The sequence below is a fragment of the Chiloscyllium punctatum genome, chromosome 36, assembly GCF_047496795.1.
Source record: "Chiloscyllium punctatum isolate Juve2018m chromosome 36, sChiPun1.3, whole genome shotgun sequence".
In the NCBI taxonomy this organism is placed as follows: Eukaryota; Metazoa; Chordata; class Chondrichthyes; order Orectolobiformes; family Hemiscylliidae; genus Chiloscyllium; species Chiloscyllium punctatum.
Window position 1 is genome coordinate 68,423,210 of NC_092774.1, and position 12,868 is coordinate 68,436,077.

At 46.0% G+C, this 12,868-nt stretch overlaps 1 protein-coding gene and 1 non-coding gene across 2 annotated transcripts in view; one reads left to right on the forward strand and one right to left on the reverse strand.

Annotated features, from left to right (window-relative positions):
- Nucleotides 1–12,868, forward strand: part of LOC140460632 (uncharacterized) — a 1,198,404-nt gene that overhangs the window by 751,726 nt on the left and 433,810 nt on the right. The gene's annotated exons all lie outside the window — the stretch shown is intronic.
- Nucleotides 928–999, reverse strand: trnae-cuc (transfer RNA glutamic acid (anticodon CUC)). The gene has a single exon. It is a non-coding gene; the product is annotated as a tRNA-Glu (tRNA).

A 12,868-nucleotide genomic window follows, 5' to 3' on the forward strand; every position in this document is an offset into this window, starting at 1 on the left:
CGCTGGTTTGAAGTTCTCCATTGACTGTTCGTTCTACTGTGACATCGAGGAATGCCATTTTGTTGGTGTTCTCCTCCTCTTCAAACCAGGAGCCCCCCTCAGGCCATAGTCTCACTACTTGGAACACCAATATACGGACAAGTCAAAGGCCTCCACTGAAGACTAAAACACCAAGTCGAAGATTCACGCCATCCAGTTACTCCATCCAAAAATATCTGACTACCAAAGACACCAAGATAGAAGATGATTGAATAATGTAGTCCTTTGACATAACAGACCTGTTCACATCCATTAACATCAACGTGGCCAAAGAAAACTGAACACACTCCTAGAAGAACTAAAAACACAAACACAGCACCAACTTCATCAGCAAAGATAACACTGTCAAGCTCGTGGAACTGTGCCTTACCACCCACTTCATATTCAGTAGCAAGCCCGACAAACAAATCAACGAAATACCCATGAAATCACCAGCATCAGGATTCCTAGCAGAAGCAATGCTGCAGAGACTCGAACAAACAGCCCTTCCGACGATCCAACCCAAACTTTGGGTCCGCTACAGTGATGACACTTTTTTCATCACAAAATGAAACAAATTAGAAGAATCATACAACACCATCAATAATATTCTTTCTGGCATAAAATTCACAAAAGAGGAGAACAACAACAAAGTGCCATTTCTAGATGTCACAGTACAGCGAACAGTCAATGGTAAATTCAAAACAGCGTCTACAGGAAAATAACGCACGCGAACCAAGAACTTAACTACAGAAACAATTAACCTGACAGATACAAACCAACCTGGATCACGACACGATTTTAAAGAGCCACGACACGCTGTCGCACCTCGGAACTCTGAAGATCAATAAACAACTGGACAGCGCATTAAAGAAGAACGGGTAGCCTATAATGGCTCCTGACAATTGCTTCCCTGACCGGGAATCGAACCCGGTCCGCAGCGGTGAGAGCACCGAATCCTAACCACTAGACCACCAGGGAGCAATGGATGCCAGCTGGTAGCTCTGCTGAAAATTCCTTCGATTCCTGGAACTCTAAACCAGGGCGCAGACTTTCACCTGTGCATCCACCAATGTAATTTTTTGCATCCATTGCTCCCGATGCGATCTCTACAACATTGGGAAGATTGGAGAGTCGAGTCACATCACCGGGACACCCGCACTAATCAACCCCATCGCCCTGTTCCCCAACATTTCAACACCCCTCCCACTCTACCGAGGACATGCAGGTGCTCGGCCTCCTTCAGCGCTGCTTCCTCCCCACCCGACGCCTGGAGGAAGAACACCTCATCTTCCGCCTCCGAACAGTTCAACCCCAGGGCATCAATGTGGACTTCACCAGTTTCCTCATTTCCCCTCCTCCCACCTTACCTCAGTTCCAAACTTCCAGCTCAGCACTGATCTCATGACCTGTCCCACTGGCCAATCTCCCTTCCCACCTGTCGGCTCCACCCTCCTCTCTGACCTGTCACCTCCATCCCCACCATCATTCACCTATTTTACTCTTTGCTACCTTTGGCCCAGCAACCACCCCCCCACCCCCCCAATTTATCTCTCCACCTTGGAGGGGTCCTGCCTCTATTCCTGATGAAGGGTCTTTTGCACGAAACGTCGATTTTCCTGCTCCTCGGAAGCTGTTTGACAAGCTGTGCTTTTCCAGCACCTCTCTGATCTAAGCTCTGGTTTCCAGCATCTGCAATCCGCACTTTTGCCTACCCAATAAACCAAATGTGACGATTTCACATCAACAAACTGACACAAGCAGATGCAGCGTCTGCAGAAACCCGAGCCACATTACATTACATTAAAGACATCTGTTAAATGATATCCAGACAACTCAACCCTCTCAGCATCATGGTAGCCCACAAACCTACCAACACACTTAAACAGCGGCTAATGAACCTGAAATACCCGATACAAACAACCAGCAAACGAATGTAATTTACAAAATACGATACAAGGAAATATATACATGAACTCTGCCGCACAGTTCTCTGTGGCAAGAAATGCTGGGATGAGATAAGGAAGATACTTTCAGCCAAAAAGAATTGGCACTGACTGGACAACCATTTAAAATCACCCCTGTTAGCCCAGGATGGAAGATCCGAAGGGATGAACAGTTTTCTCATTTTTGGAAGATTCACAAATATGAGACTGAGTTTTGGTGTTTGTTCCCTTTCCACTCCCAGGAGACGAAGTGGTTGGGGCGGTGATTTGGGGAAAGTGAAATGTGCGCGTGAGCAACGTGTGGGGCTCTTTCAGCTTCCCTTCCTCTGACAGCGCTGTGACGTGACTCTGATTTGCTCAGGGACACTTACTGACGCGAGACAGTGAAAAGAGTCTCGTACCCGCAGATCAGGAATTCAAACCTTATGCAGGCTTCAGGACAATGAGAAAGATTAATTGGGCTGTTTGAAGAAGCTGTGAGCTGCATTTCAAACAGGTAGGTTGAGTCAGATGCGTCGTCCATTGCGCCCCGGCCCTGTGCGTACCGAACACCGTCATACTGCAGAGTTCTGACGTTAAAACGGACATGCGCAGCAATGGGAACATTCACAAGGTGAACGGCCAAAGATAATTACCATAAAATGCTTCCCTTCCATCGTCCCAATTTTGTGAATCAGTGTCTTTCACTCTCAAATAAAATTAATCCTCAGGTGCCTGCTTCATTTCGATCACGACTTCACGCCCCTCACTGTTCCAGTCTCATTTCAAAATACTTGGCTCATTGCCTCAATAGCAGTTCTGTGGGTATCTGCTTGTTCCACCCTGACAGGCAGTGGGTTGCAGATTCCCGACCAGTCCCAATGTGAGTGAAATATCTTTCACCCTCTACTGATTTGAATCTTAATGAAGAAACCGGGAAACAGCCTCCCTTTCTTTTAGACGACAGTTCTGAACTGTTGTCCGCAAGGTTCACACCTGCGTGGGGAAACTGCAATAGATCTCAAGTCCATCGCATTAAACACTGACTAAAGAACCACACTGACAGCTTCATTTCCCGGGTCGCTCTGCCTGTGGAGCTGAGAAAGAGTGAATTATTGCTGGGTTTGTTTGAATCCAATCACTTCACAGGTTTCGAAAGGGTTAAATATCTGCAAATGGAGAGTCTGGTTGTTTTATCCTGAAAGATGAAATGAACTTTCAGTTAAGAACAAAAACAGAAATTGCAGGAGCATCTCAGCAGCTCAGAGACAATATTTCAGAGCTCTGTTTTCTCCCACAGGTGCTGCCAAACCTGCTGAGTTTATCCAGCAGTTCCTCTTTCTGTCTCGGATTCTCAGAATCTGCAGTCCTTTGCGTTAGAAATTAAATCAAGTCAGCCTCATGTGCAGGAATGAGAATCCTTTCAATTTACCAAAAAATCGGCAGAGATTTCAAGGTATTTGGAAAAAAAGTAAAAGTGACATTAAGAAGAACATTTTCGCACAGGGAGTGGTTCGGATCCATAAATCTCTGTCTGACCGTGACAAAGAGACAGATTCAAGAACACAAAAGGGAATTCGGTTGTCATGTTCAAAGTTACAATGAGGAGATTTACAGAGAGAAGGCAAGAGAATGATACAAATAGAGACTCTCATTTACTTGCTGTGTAGAACCAGCAGAGCTAAGGTGGACCTCCAAATGCGCTGTGACACGTGTTGTGATTCAGAGTGAACTCAAAATTCGACCAACGGAAGGTGGGGATTTAGAAAATGTTTATATTTACACAGTCTCCTCACGTCAACGCAACAGCAAAATGGTTTATTTATCCGCCAATGGAGAGAGCCCTGTTCCTGGAGTTGGGACAAACAGCTGGCTCGGATATCAGCCCACATTGCTCTCTTTGCCACCAGTTCAGAGGGAGAAAATTTGAGGGACAAAGGAGTGAATAACGATCTGTGTAGGAGGGTGACTAACTGTTAATGGAGACTGTTCCTGGCTAACAATAAGTCGTGTGTCACCGCAGGCGATGTGATAACAAGGCCTCGTGTAGGTGTGGTAGGGGTTAAGGGCATGGGGGAGTTCGGGTCCAAACAATATTGAACTCGATGTTGAAGGCTGGAGGGCTATAGAATCTCCAAGTGGAAAATGCGGCGTTGGTCTTCCATCTGGAGCTGAGCTTTGCTGGAACACTGCTGCATGCCTGAGACAGAGAGGTTGGCCAGGGAACAGGGTGGCGTGTTAAAGTGACAGGCAACCAGAAGCTCAAGGCCTTTTTTTGCGGGCAGAACCGAGATGTTCTGCGAAGCAGTCGCCCTGTTTATGCTTCATGCTACGTTGGGGAAACCACACTGTGAGCAACGAATGCAGTAGACTAGGTTGTGGCAAATGTGCAGGTAAAGTGCTGCTTCACCTGGAAGGTATGTTCGAGCCCTTGGATATTCAGGAGGGAGCAGGTAAATGGACAGGTGTTACACATTCGGCGGTTCCAGGGGAAATTGCCTTGGGACAATGGGAGGTGGGTGTGGGGTGTTGCGAGTGAAGGAAGAGTGGACCCGAGGTGTAAGCTCTGCCCATTTTACCTCCTCTCATATATAAATCCGTGAAGTTGAAAGAACTTTCCATAGATTGACTCCGTACTACGTGACTCATGAACCAATTCGTATTCCTGTCCCGGGGCCAGCATCATTATTGTGTCACAGCAACTGCAGGCAATCACCGGGGGGCTCTCCCCATGACATCATAGCGCAGCTGGAAGCCCCCGGGACAGTTTATCAAAGAAACCTCCCTGTGTGTCAGAGCAACCCTGCATCGGGAAGCACTGGGATGGTCAACCACTATCAGTTTACATGGGGAACACATCTCGACATTACACAGCCTCGAGGCAAATTTCCCTTCCTTTTACCTAACGTTCAAGAGCACTCAAACCGAAATTCCCCAGGTAAGTTTGGAAGAATTTCTTCCAGGTGTTCGCTAAATATATCTATGAGTACTTTATTAACGTTTGAACATTGCGAGTGTTGAAATTTTGTGCTTTTGAGAGAAATCGCAATTCGAAAAAACAGAATGTGGGAATTTAGACAGAGTTTATCTTTGCACAACGGCGATATGTCTGCGGGTGCGTGATGGGAGCATCGCCCAGAAGGGAAACCATCTCTCCTCTTCAATCAATGTCGTCTTTAGCAGCTTTCCCGTATAATGGCGCACTGTTCTGCACCTCGCCTTCTCATCTCTTTCCCAAAATCCTTCGACATAATTATTTCACATTGATATACAGGCCCAGTATGCACAGTTGAGATGACACCCTCGTGGAGGTCTGAGTGGTCTTCTGTTGTTCTCTGTGTCCTGTGTTGAGGAGGGCAATGCTTGTCACTGGTCACTCCGGTGTTCGAGAAAAGTTTAGAAACAAAATGGTGGAGAGGGCCCGGGTCAAACAGCAGCAGGGAGACAGAATGAGGAACAGCTGTTCTGGAAACTCTTTGCTGCTTGCAATTCTTCGAGCAATCTCAAACGTGTTTCACACTGAGCAAGACTCAACTGGTTGAAGAGGTGGAGCGGGAGTGCTGCGCTGGTGCTTGTGCTGCTCATTGGTTGGTGGGTATGATTCTCGCTTTGAGTCATCTCGTGTACAGTCTTACCGGATGGCCCCGGTTCAAATCTCAGACCAACCCGCGTTTCCTGGTTTATGTAAGAGTGCCCGGTTAACTTTCTCAAAAAGCACCTTTGCTAAACTAGCTTGGGCTGCTTGGAGTACAAATGGAGCAGAAAGCACGGAAGTGAAATGATGTACTATTGCGTTGACGTCAGTGGTGCCGTGTACAAGGAATATCAGCGATGAGGGTAGATTGGAAAATTAGGACAGCTCTCCTTGGAGAACAGAAGTTTGAAATCTGACCTGATTGAAGCTTTCCAAGTCATGCGGGGTCCAAACAGAGAAAGTAATGCAGTTAAAATGCTCCCACGCCTGAAAGGATCGGCAATGATTCGGCAGTTTTAAAGTCATGAGGAAAAGAACTAAAAGTGATATTAGGAAGGGTGTGGTTAGGGTCAGCGAATCACCTGACATTGACAAAGAGGCAGATTCAATAGACGCATAACGGAATTCGGTGGTCATGTTTAAAGTAACAATATGCAGAAAAACACGTAAAGGCAAGCAAATGATATGAATAGAGACACACCTTAACTTACTGCGTCGAACCAGCAGAGCGAAGGTGGGTCGCATGGCGTCCGTCTGCACTGTGAAACAGGCTGTGATTCAGAGTGAAATCACAGTTCGACCAACAGAATGTGGGAAGTGAGAAAAAAGATTATATTTACACAGCCTCCATGCGTCTGCGCAACACCATATTACAAGACAGCAGTGGAGATCTTTGACATCAGGCTCGAACATGCCTGCAGCGCGCCGGACAAATGGCGGAAGGGACCTGTGGAAAACGGGAGCGTGCTGGGCCCATAACGCAGAGTTCGATGGATCGAAACCATCCTCTGCTGTTGCTCGATGTCTCCTTGAGCAGCTTCCTTTTGTAATGGTGCTGTACTCTGTTCTGTATCTTGCCTTTTCACCTACTTCCTGAGTGTCTGAGTGTCTGAATGCCCTATATCATACCAATGCACTCGTGAACCTCACAAGGGTCAAGTAACATGCTTTTTGGAGGTCTGAGTGGTCTTCTCCTGTTCTTTGTCAGTTTCCTATGAATTGATTCACAAAACCACTTCTCTGAGATACCAATGAGATGATAAAGTTGAAACCCATGCCTTGCGGTTTCGTCTATTCCCTGCAGTAATTCGCCACACCGGGTCGGACGTGAATGACAAGCATGTCAGAAACTGTCCCTTACTATTAGAACAGATATCACCGTTTGTAAATAACCTCAGAGAGAGAGACAAGTGACAGAAAGTTGCCGTGACTCGATGGGCTGAACCGCCTCTGTCGGCGGGAGAATGATGCTACACGTTTATGCTGTCCCAATGCCTGACTCTGGGACAGACAAACTGAGGGAGAAACAACGTTCATTTTTAACCGTCCTTTCCGAGTTGGACTGCCTGCAGTCCCTCAGCTCAGGGCCGTGGGGATGACTCTCAGTGAGGGAAGGTTTCTCTTGGATTCTCTTCATCTGGGACACTTAGGGCTCATATGTTAACTGTTGCGCGGTCGCAGCAAAGAAAGCGATGCCCACTTTGCAATAGACTTTCCGTAAGATTGCTGCGTGAAGATGATTTCTGAACACCAAGCAGGCTGCACAACAATGTATTCATATGAATTTATCTGAGGGAAGTGTCTTTGGTGTCCATTTCTCTCTGATCCGCCAGCACAGCATCTTTCGATCTCTCCAATAACAGGCCTTTGGAGCAAGTTCACAATCAAAGTTGCTCACTTCCCATGCACGAGTGTAACTGATACCTCTCACCCCAAGGGATTGAGAGAGAGAGTAGAAGAGCGAATGGACTCTTCCCTCCCACCCCCACCATCGCCCCCAGAACAGCTTGCAACTAGGAACAAATTGGTTTCATTATCCGCCAGTGAAGATAGTCCAGTTCCTGGGGATGAGACAAACATCAGCGCCCCGGGTACAGAATGACAAGCAAATGTTCTGGAAACTCTGTTGCTTGCAATTCTTTGAGCAATGTGGAATGCATTTCACACTGAGCAAGTTTCAGCTGGCTCAGAGTCTCCAATGTACATTACTCTCTGAATTTATATTTGCACATCGGCGACATGTCTGCACAAAAGCACATGACATTACAGCAGTGAAGATCTTTTGACGTCATTCTCGAACATGCAAGTCACACGCCCGATGAAAAGCTGAATACATCTCTCGAAAAGCAGGAGAATGGCACAGCGGGTGCATGCTGGGATCATAAGCCAGAAGCGAAACCATTTTCTCCTCTTCACTCAATGTCGTCTTTAGCAGCTTTCCCGTATAACGGCGCTCTGGTATGTTCCTTGTCTTGTCATCTGCTTCCCAAAACTTCGGGCATCTGAGTTAAGTATGTACATCGATACACAATTCAAATTTACACAGTTGCGCTGGCACACTTGTGGAACTCTGAGTTGTCTTGTCCAGTTTTCTGTCTGTATGTTCTGATCTCAAGTTTTAAACCTCTTCGCTCAGATGGCAATGAACCGGTGAAGTTGAAACACATAACTTGCTGTTTTAGTCCATTTCCTGCAGTAAAGAAACCAACGCCCGTGTAAGAAAAGACTCTCTGCAGGATTGCTGTGTCAAGACAAATTCTGAACACCATGCAGGCTGCACAAAAATGCACTCATATCAATTTACCTGAGGGAAGAGTCTCCGGTGTCCATTTCTCTCTGTCCTGACAGCACAGCATCTTTCTGTCTCTCCATTAAAAACACCTTTGGAACAAGCTCAAAGTTGCCCATTTCCTACGCATGACTGTAACTGACTTCTCCTGCCTCACGTAATAGCGTGAGAGAGCAGAAGAGCGAATTGTCTCTGCCTTCCACCAGCACAGCTTGTAAGTAGAAACGAAATGATTCATTCCTGGGGACGAGACAAAGAGCAGCGTCCTGGGAGCAGGGAGACAGAAAGAGGAGCAGATGTTCTTGAAACTCATTGCTACTTGTAATTCTGGGAGCAATGTTCAATGTATTTCCTACTGAACAATTCCCAGTTGCTTCAGGATGTGGGCACGCACATGATTTTTGACTCATTGGTCTTGGGGTATGATGCTAGCTTTGGGTTTTCTAGCTTATACAGACGGGTGGGAGGTGCCGGGTTCCAATCCAAGGCGAACCCTCATTTCTTAAATTGACCTGAGCAAAAATGCCGGGTCAGTTTTCTCAAAAAGACGCTTCGTTAAATCAGATTGGACTGCCTAAATTAGGAATGGGACAGAGGTATCATTGCAGAGAACACGGCGAATGGAAACACTTGCTCAAAGTGAGAACAAGTATTGCAGACTTTTCGCCCGCGCAATCCGAGTCTGAATGAATCCTCCACCTGTATTATGCTCAATTCTGAGGGTGATACTTCAGGAAGCGGGGAAGTGAAGTGATTGCAGACGGCGCTGAAGAGGTTAACGTGAATGGTACTGTGTACAAGGAATGTCAGTCATGAAGGTAGATTGGAAAGTTGGGGCAGTTGTTTTGGTGAACAGAAGGCTGAAAGCTCGGCTGATTGAAGTTTTCCACGTCATGAGGGTTTTAGACAGAGGAATTAATGCAGTGAAACTGCTCACAGGCCTGAAAGGATCAAGAACGATTTGGCAGAGATTGAAAGTCATCAGGAAAATAAGTAAAAGTGACATTAGGAAGACTGTTTTCGCACAGGGCGTGGGGATAGTAAGTGGCTGTCTGCCAGTGACAAAGAGGCAGATTCAATGGACACAAAAGGGAATTCGGTGGGCATGTTCAATGCAACAATGTGCAGATTTACAGGGAGAAGGCGACAGAATGAGACACTTATTTATATATTGTGTTGAGCCAGCAGAGCTAAGGTGGGCTGCATGGCCTCAGTCTGCGCTGTCACACATTTCGTGATTCTGAGTGAAATCGGAGTTGGACGAACAGAACGTAGGAAATTTGACAAAGGCTATATTCTGCCCAACAGGATACTCCATCACAGCAATGAAGTTGTTTTGACATCATTCTCGAAGGTATATGCCACAACGCAAATTCAAAACCGAGTACTCCTTTGAATCACTGAGTAATTCGTTTACAGTTATTCAGTTGAAGTGAGCGGAGTTGCGCATTGGGAATCACTCCAGTTGATAGGTCGAAGCTGTTTTCTCCTGTGTGATCGTCCCACCTGCACTCCAATTTGCTGTGCTTCCAGTCAGTAGATGCAGATTACTATCCCATACTGATACACGGGCCACGATGACCCAGCTGTGGTGACAAGCTTGTGAAGGTCTGAGTGCTCTTCTCCTGTTCTCTGTCTGGCTGCTATGATCCGAATCATCAAACTTCTCTTCTCCGAGATAGGAATTAACTGGTGAAGGTGAAACACATCAGTTGCGGTGTGTTCCATGAGCAGGAGGCCCTGCAGTAATTCCCCAAGCTGTTTCACACAGCAGCATCCTCTCAGTGAATTACGCTTGGCAAAAAAATCGACTGGACCAAATCAGTGTCCGCCATTCGATTTTACTGACACCGTTGATAAAATTCAGGCTCACCGTTAATGTGGAGAGAGGCCGTCAGACTGTAGTTCCCACTCCTTCTGTTGAATAAAGATAATTTGAACTGTGTCCAGTGAGAGGAAAGGATTTGCTGTTGGTGGGAAATATTTCTATCTGAACTCGCTGTCACTCTACTGATAGATTGAAACATAAAGCTGGGAGTCTCTGGATTATTTTGTAAAAATATCTGTACAATTTTACTCACACCGCACTGTCACTAACTGAACGAAGCGGCTTTGTGTATTAATCCCGGGATGATCAGTTTGCGTTTGACTTCACACATTGCGGGGAGCTGAGCATTTACCCAAACAATGGACACACCACCTCCCTGACACCGTGTTCACAAATCAAACTGACAGCAAAGATTCCAGTGTGATCGAAAGTTTCCGCAAAGAAGACCTGGCTCAACAGATGCCTCTAGCAAACTTACGCTTTTCTTAATTTGAAGTGTTCGAAGTTGGTGACAGGAAGCGGCACGGGATTTGAACACACAGCATTCTGATCTGAAGTCAAACGCGCTAACGTTGCGTCACAAACTCACGGACTGCCCATCTCCTCTATTGATACTTCAGGGAAGTGATCGCACTACAATGATTTTACGTTATAAGTAACAATGGAGATGAACAGTTCATGTCTGTTCTCTCTCCACCCCCCTCTCCTTTTGTCTCTCGAAACAATTTCCAACTCTACCTGAATAAAAAGCTGAAAGAACTGCGGATGCTGTATATCAGAAACAAAAAAAAAACAGGAGTTGCCGGTGATCCTTCCACAGAACAGATGGTGATCGGGAAAACATTGGTTTATATGCAGGAGATATTGTGGGAGGAAGGTGGATATAGTAAATGATAGATCAGGCCAGAGCCCAAAGCGAGGGAAGAACTGTTGGACATGAAAGGGAATTGATAACCATCCGTGTGGGAGGGTGAATGGAGACTGTTCGTGGCTAAGAATAGGCAGTGTGTAATGACAGACTATGTGATAACAAGGCTTGGTGTGTGTGGAAAGGACGAGGATACTAAGGATTTCAGGCCCTAGAATTATTGAATTCGATATTGCGACCGGAGGGATGTATGGTCCCCAAAGTGTAATATTCGGTGCTCTTCGTTCTGTTGGTGCTGAGCTTCGCTGGAACACTACAGCAAACCTGAGACAGAGATGTTGGCCAGGGAACAGGGTCGGGTGTGGAATTGGCAGGCAACTGGAAGCTAAGGTCTTTTTGTGGGCAGAACGTAGATGTTCTGTGCAGCAGTCACACAGTTCATGCATCGTTTTCCCCATTGTAGATGAGACCACATTGTGAGCAGCAAATGCAGTAGACTGGGTTGTGGGAAGAGCAGGTAAAGTGCTGCTTCACCTGGAAGGTAAGTTTGGGCCCTTGGATTGTGAGGAGGGAGCAGGTAAATGGGCTGGTGTCACAAATTTGGCAGTTGCAAGGTAAAGTGCCGTTGGACTATTGGGGTGGGAATGGGGTTAGGGTTGTTGGGAATAAAGGAAGAGTGGACCCAAGGTATAACTCCTGCCCATTTACTTATCCGCCAAATAGAGAAATTTGTTCAGTGTGTACAAGGAAATTTTCTAATTCACAATGTGGATGTACATACTGGCGAGGGTGCAAAACCTAAGGGCCAGCAACCATAATTCTATTAACATTAGAATAGTGATTGAAAATAATATATCAGATCTAAAGGTTGAAGTTCTAAATTGGAGGAAGATTCAGGTATTTGGCAAGATCTTTCAAAAGCTGATTAGGGGCAGTTGTTCGCAGGTTAAAGGACTGCTGGAAAATGGGAATCCTTCAAATATGAGATAACAAGAGTCCACACACAGTATATTCCTGTTCGGGTGAAAGGAAAGGTTGGTAGGTGTAGGGAATGCTGGATGACCAGAGAAATTGAGATTTTGGTTAAGATCAAGAAGGATGCATACGTCAGGTATCGACAGAGAGATCCAGTGAATCCTAAGAGAATAAAGGCAGTACGAGCATACTTAAGAGAGAAATCATGAGGGCAAAAAGGGGACATGAGATAGCTTTGGCAAATAGAGTTAAGGATAACCCAAAGGGTTTTTATAAATACGTTAAGGGCAAAAGGATAACAAGGGAGATAATAGGGCCCCTCAAAGATCAGCAAGGCGGCCTTTGTGTGGAGCTGCAGTAGATCGGGGGAGGAGGGGTGTGGGGAGCGAATACTGAACGGATATTATGCATCAGTGTTTACTGTGGAGAAGAGCATGGAAGATATAGAATGTGAGAAAGTAGATGGTGACATGTTGAAAAAATGTCCACATTACCGGTGAGAAATTGCTGAAATGCGTAAAAGTGGATAAATCCCAAGGACCTGATCAGGAGGAACCTAGAACTCTGTGGGAAACTGGGGAAGTGATTGCTGGGCCTCTCACTGAGATATTTGTATCATCCATAGTCACAGGTGAGGGGCCGAAGGCAAGAGGGTGACTAACATGGTTTCACTATTTAAGAATGGTAGTAAGGAAAAGCCAGGGAACTATAGACGGGTGAGCAAGTTGGACCAGGGGGTCTGTTTCCGTGCTGTACATCTGTGTCACTGTGTGAGACTCCATGGGATTCTCTAGGAGAAAGTGAGGACTGCAGATGCTGGAGATCAGAGATGAAAATGTGTTGCTGGAAAAGCACAGCAGATCAGGCAGCATCCAAGGAGCAGGAGAATCGACGTTTCGGGGATGAGCCCTTCTTCAGGAATTTTTATCTATAAACTATAAACATTCCCTTAGTTAAATATTGTGAAGTGTGAAGCCATTGTTTTAGTCCC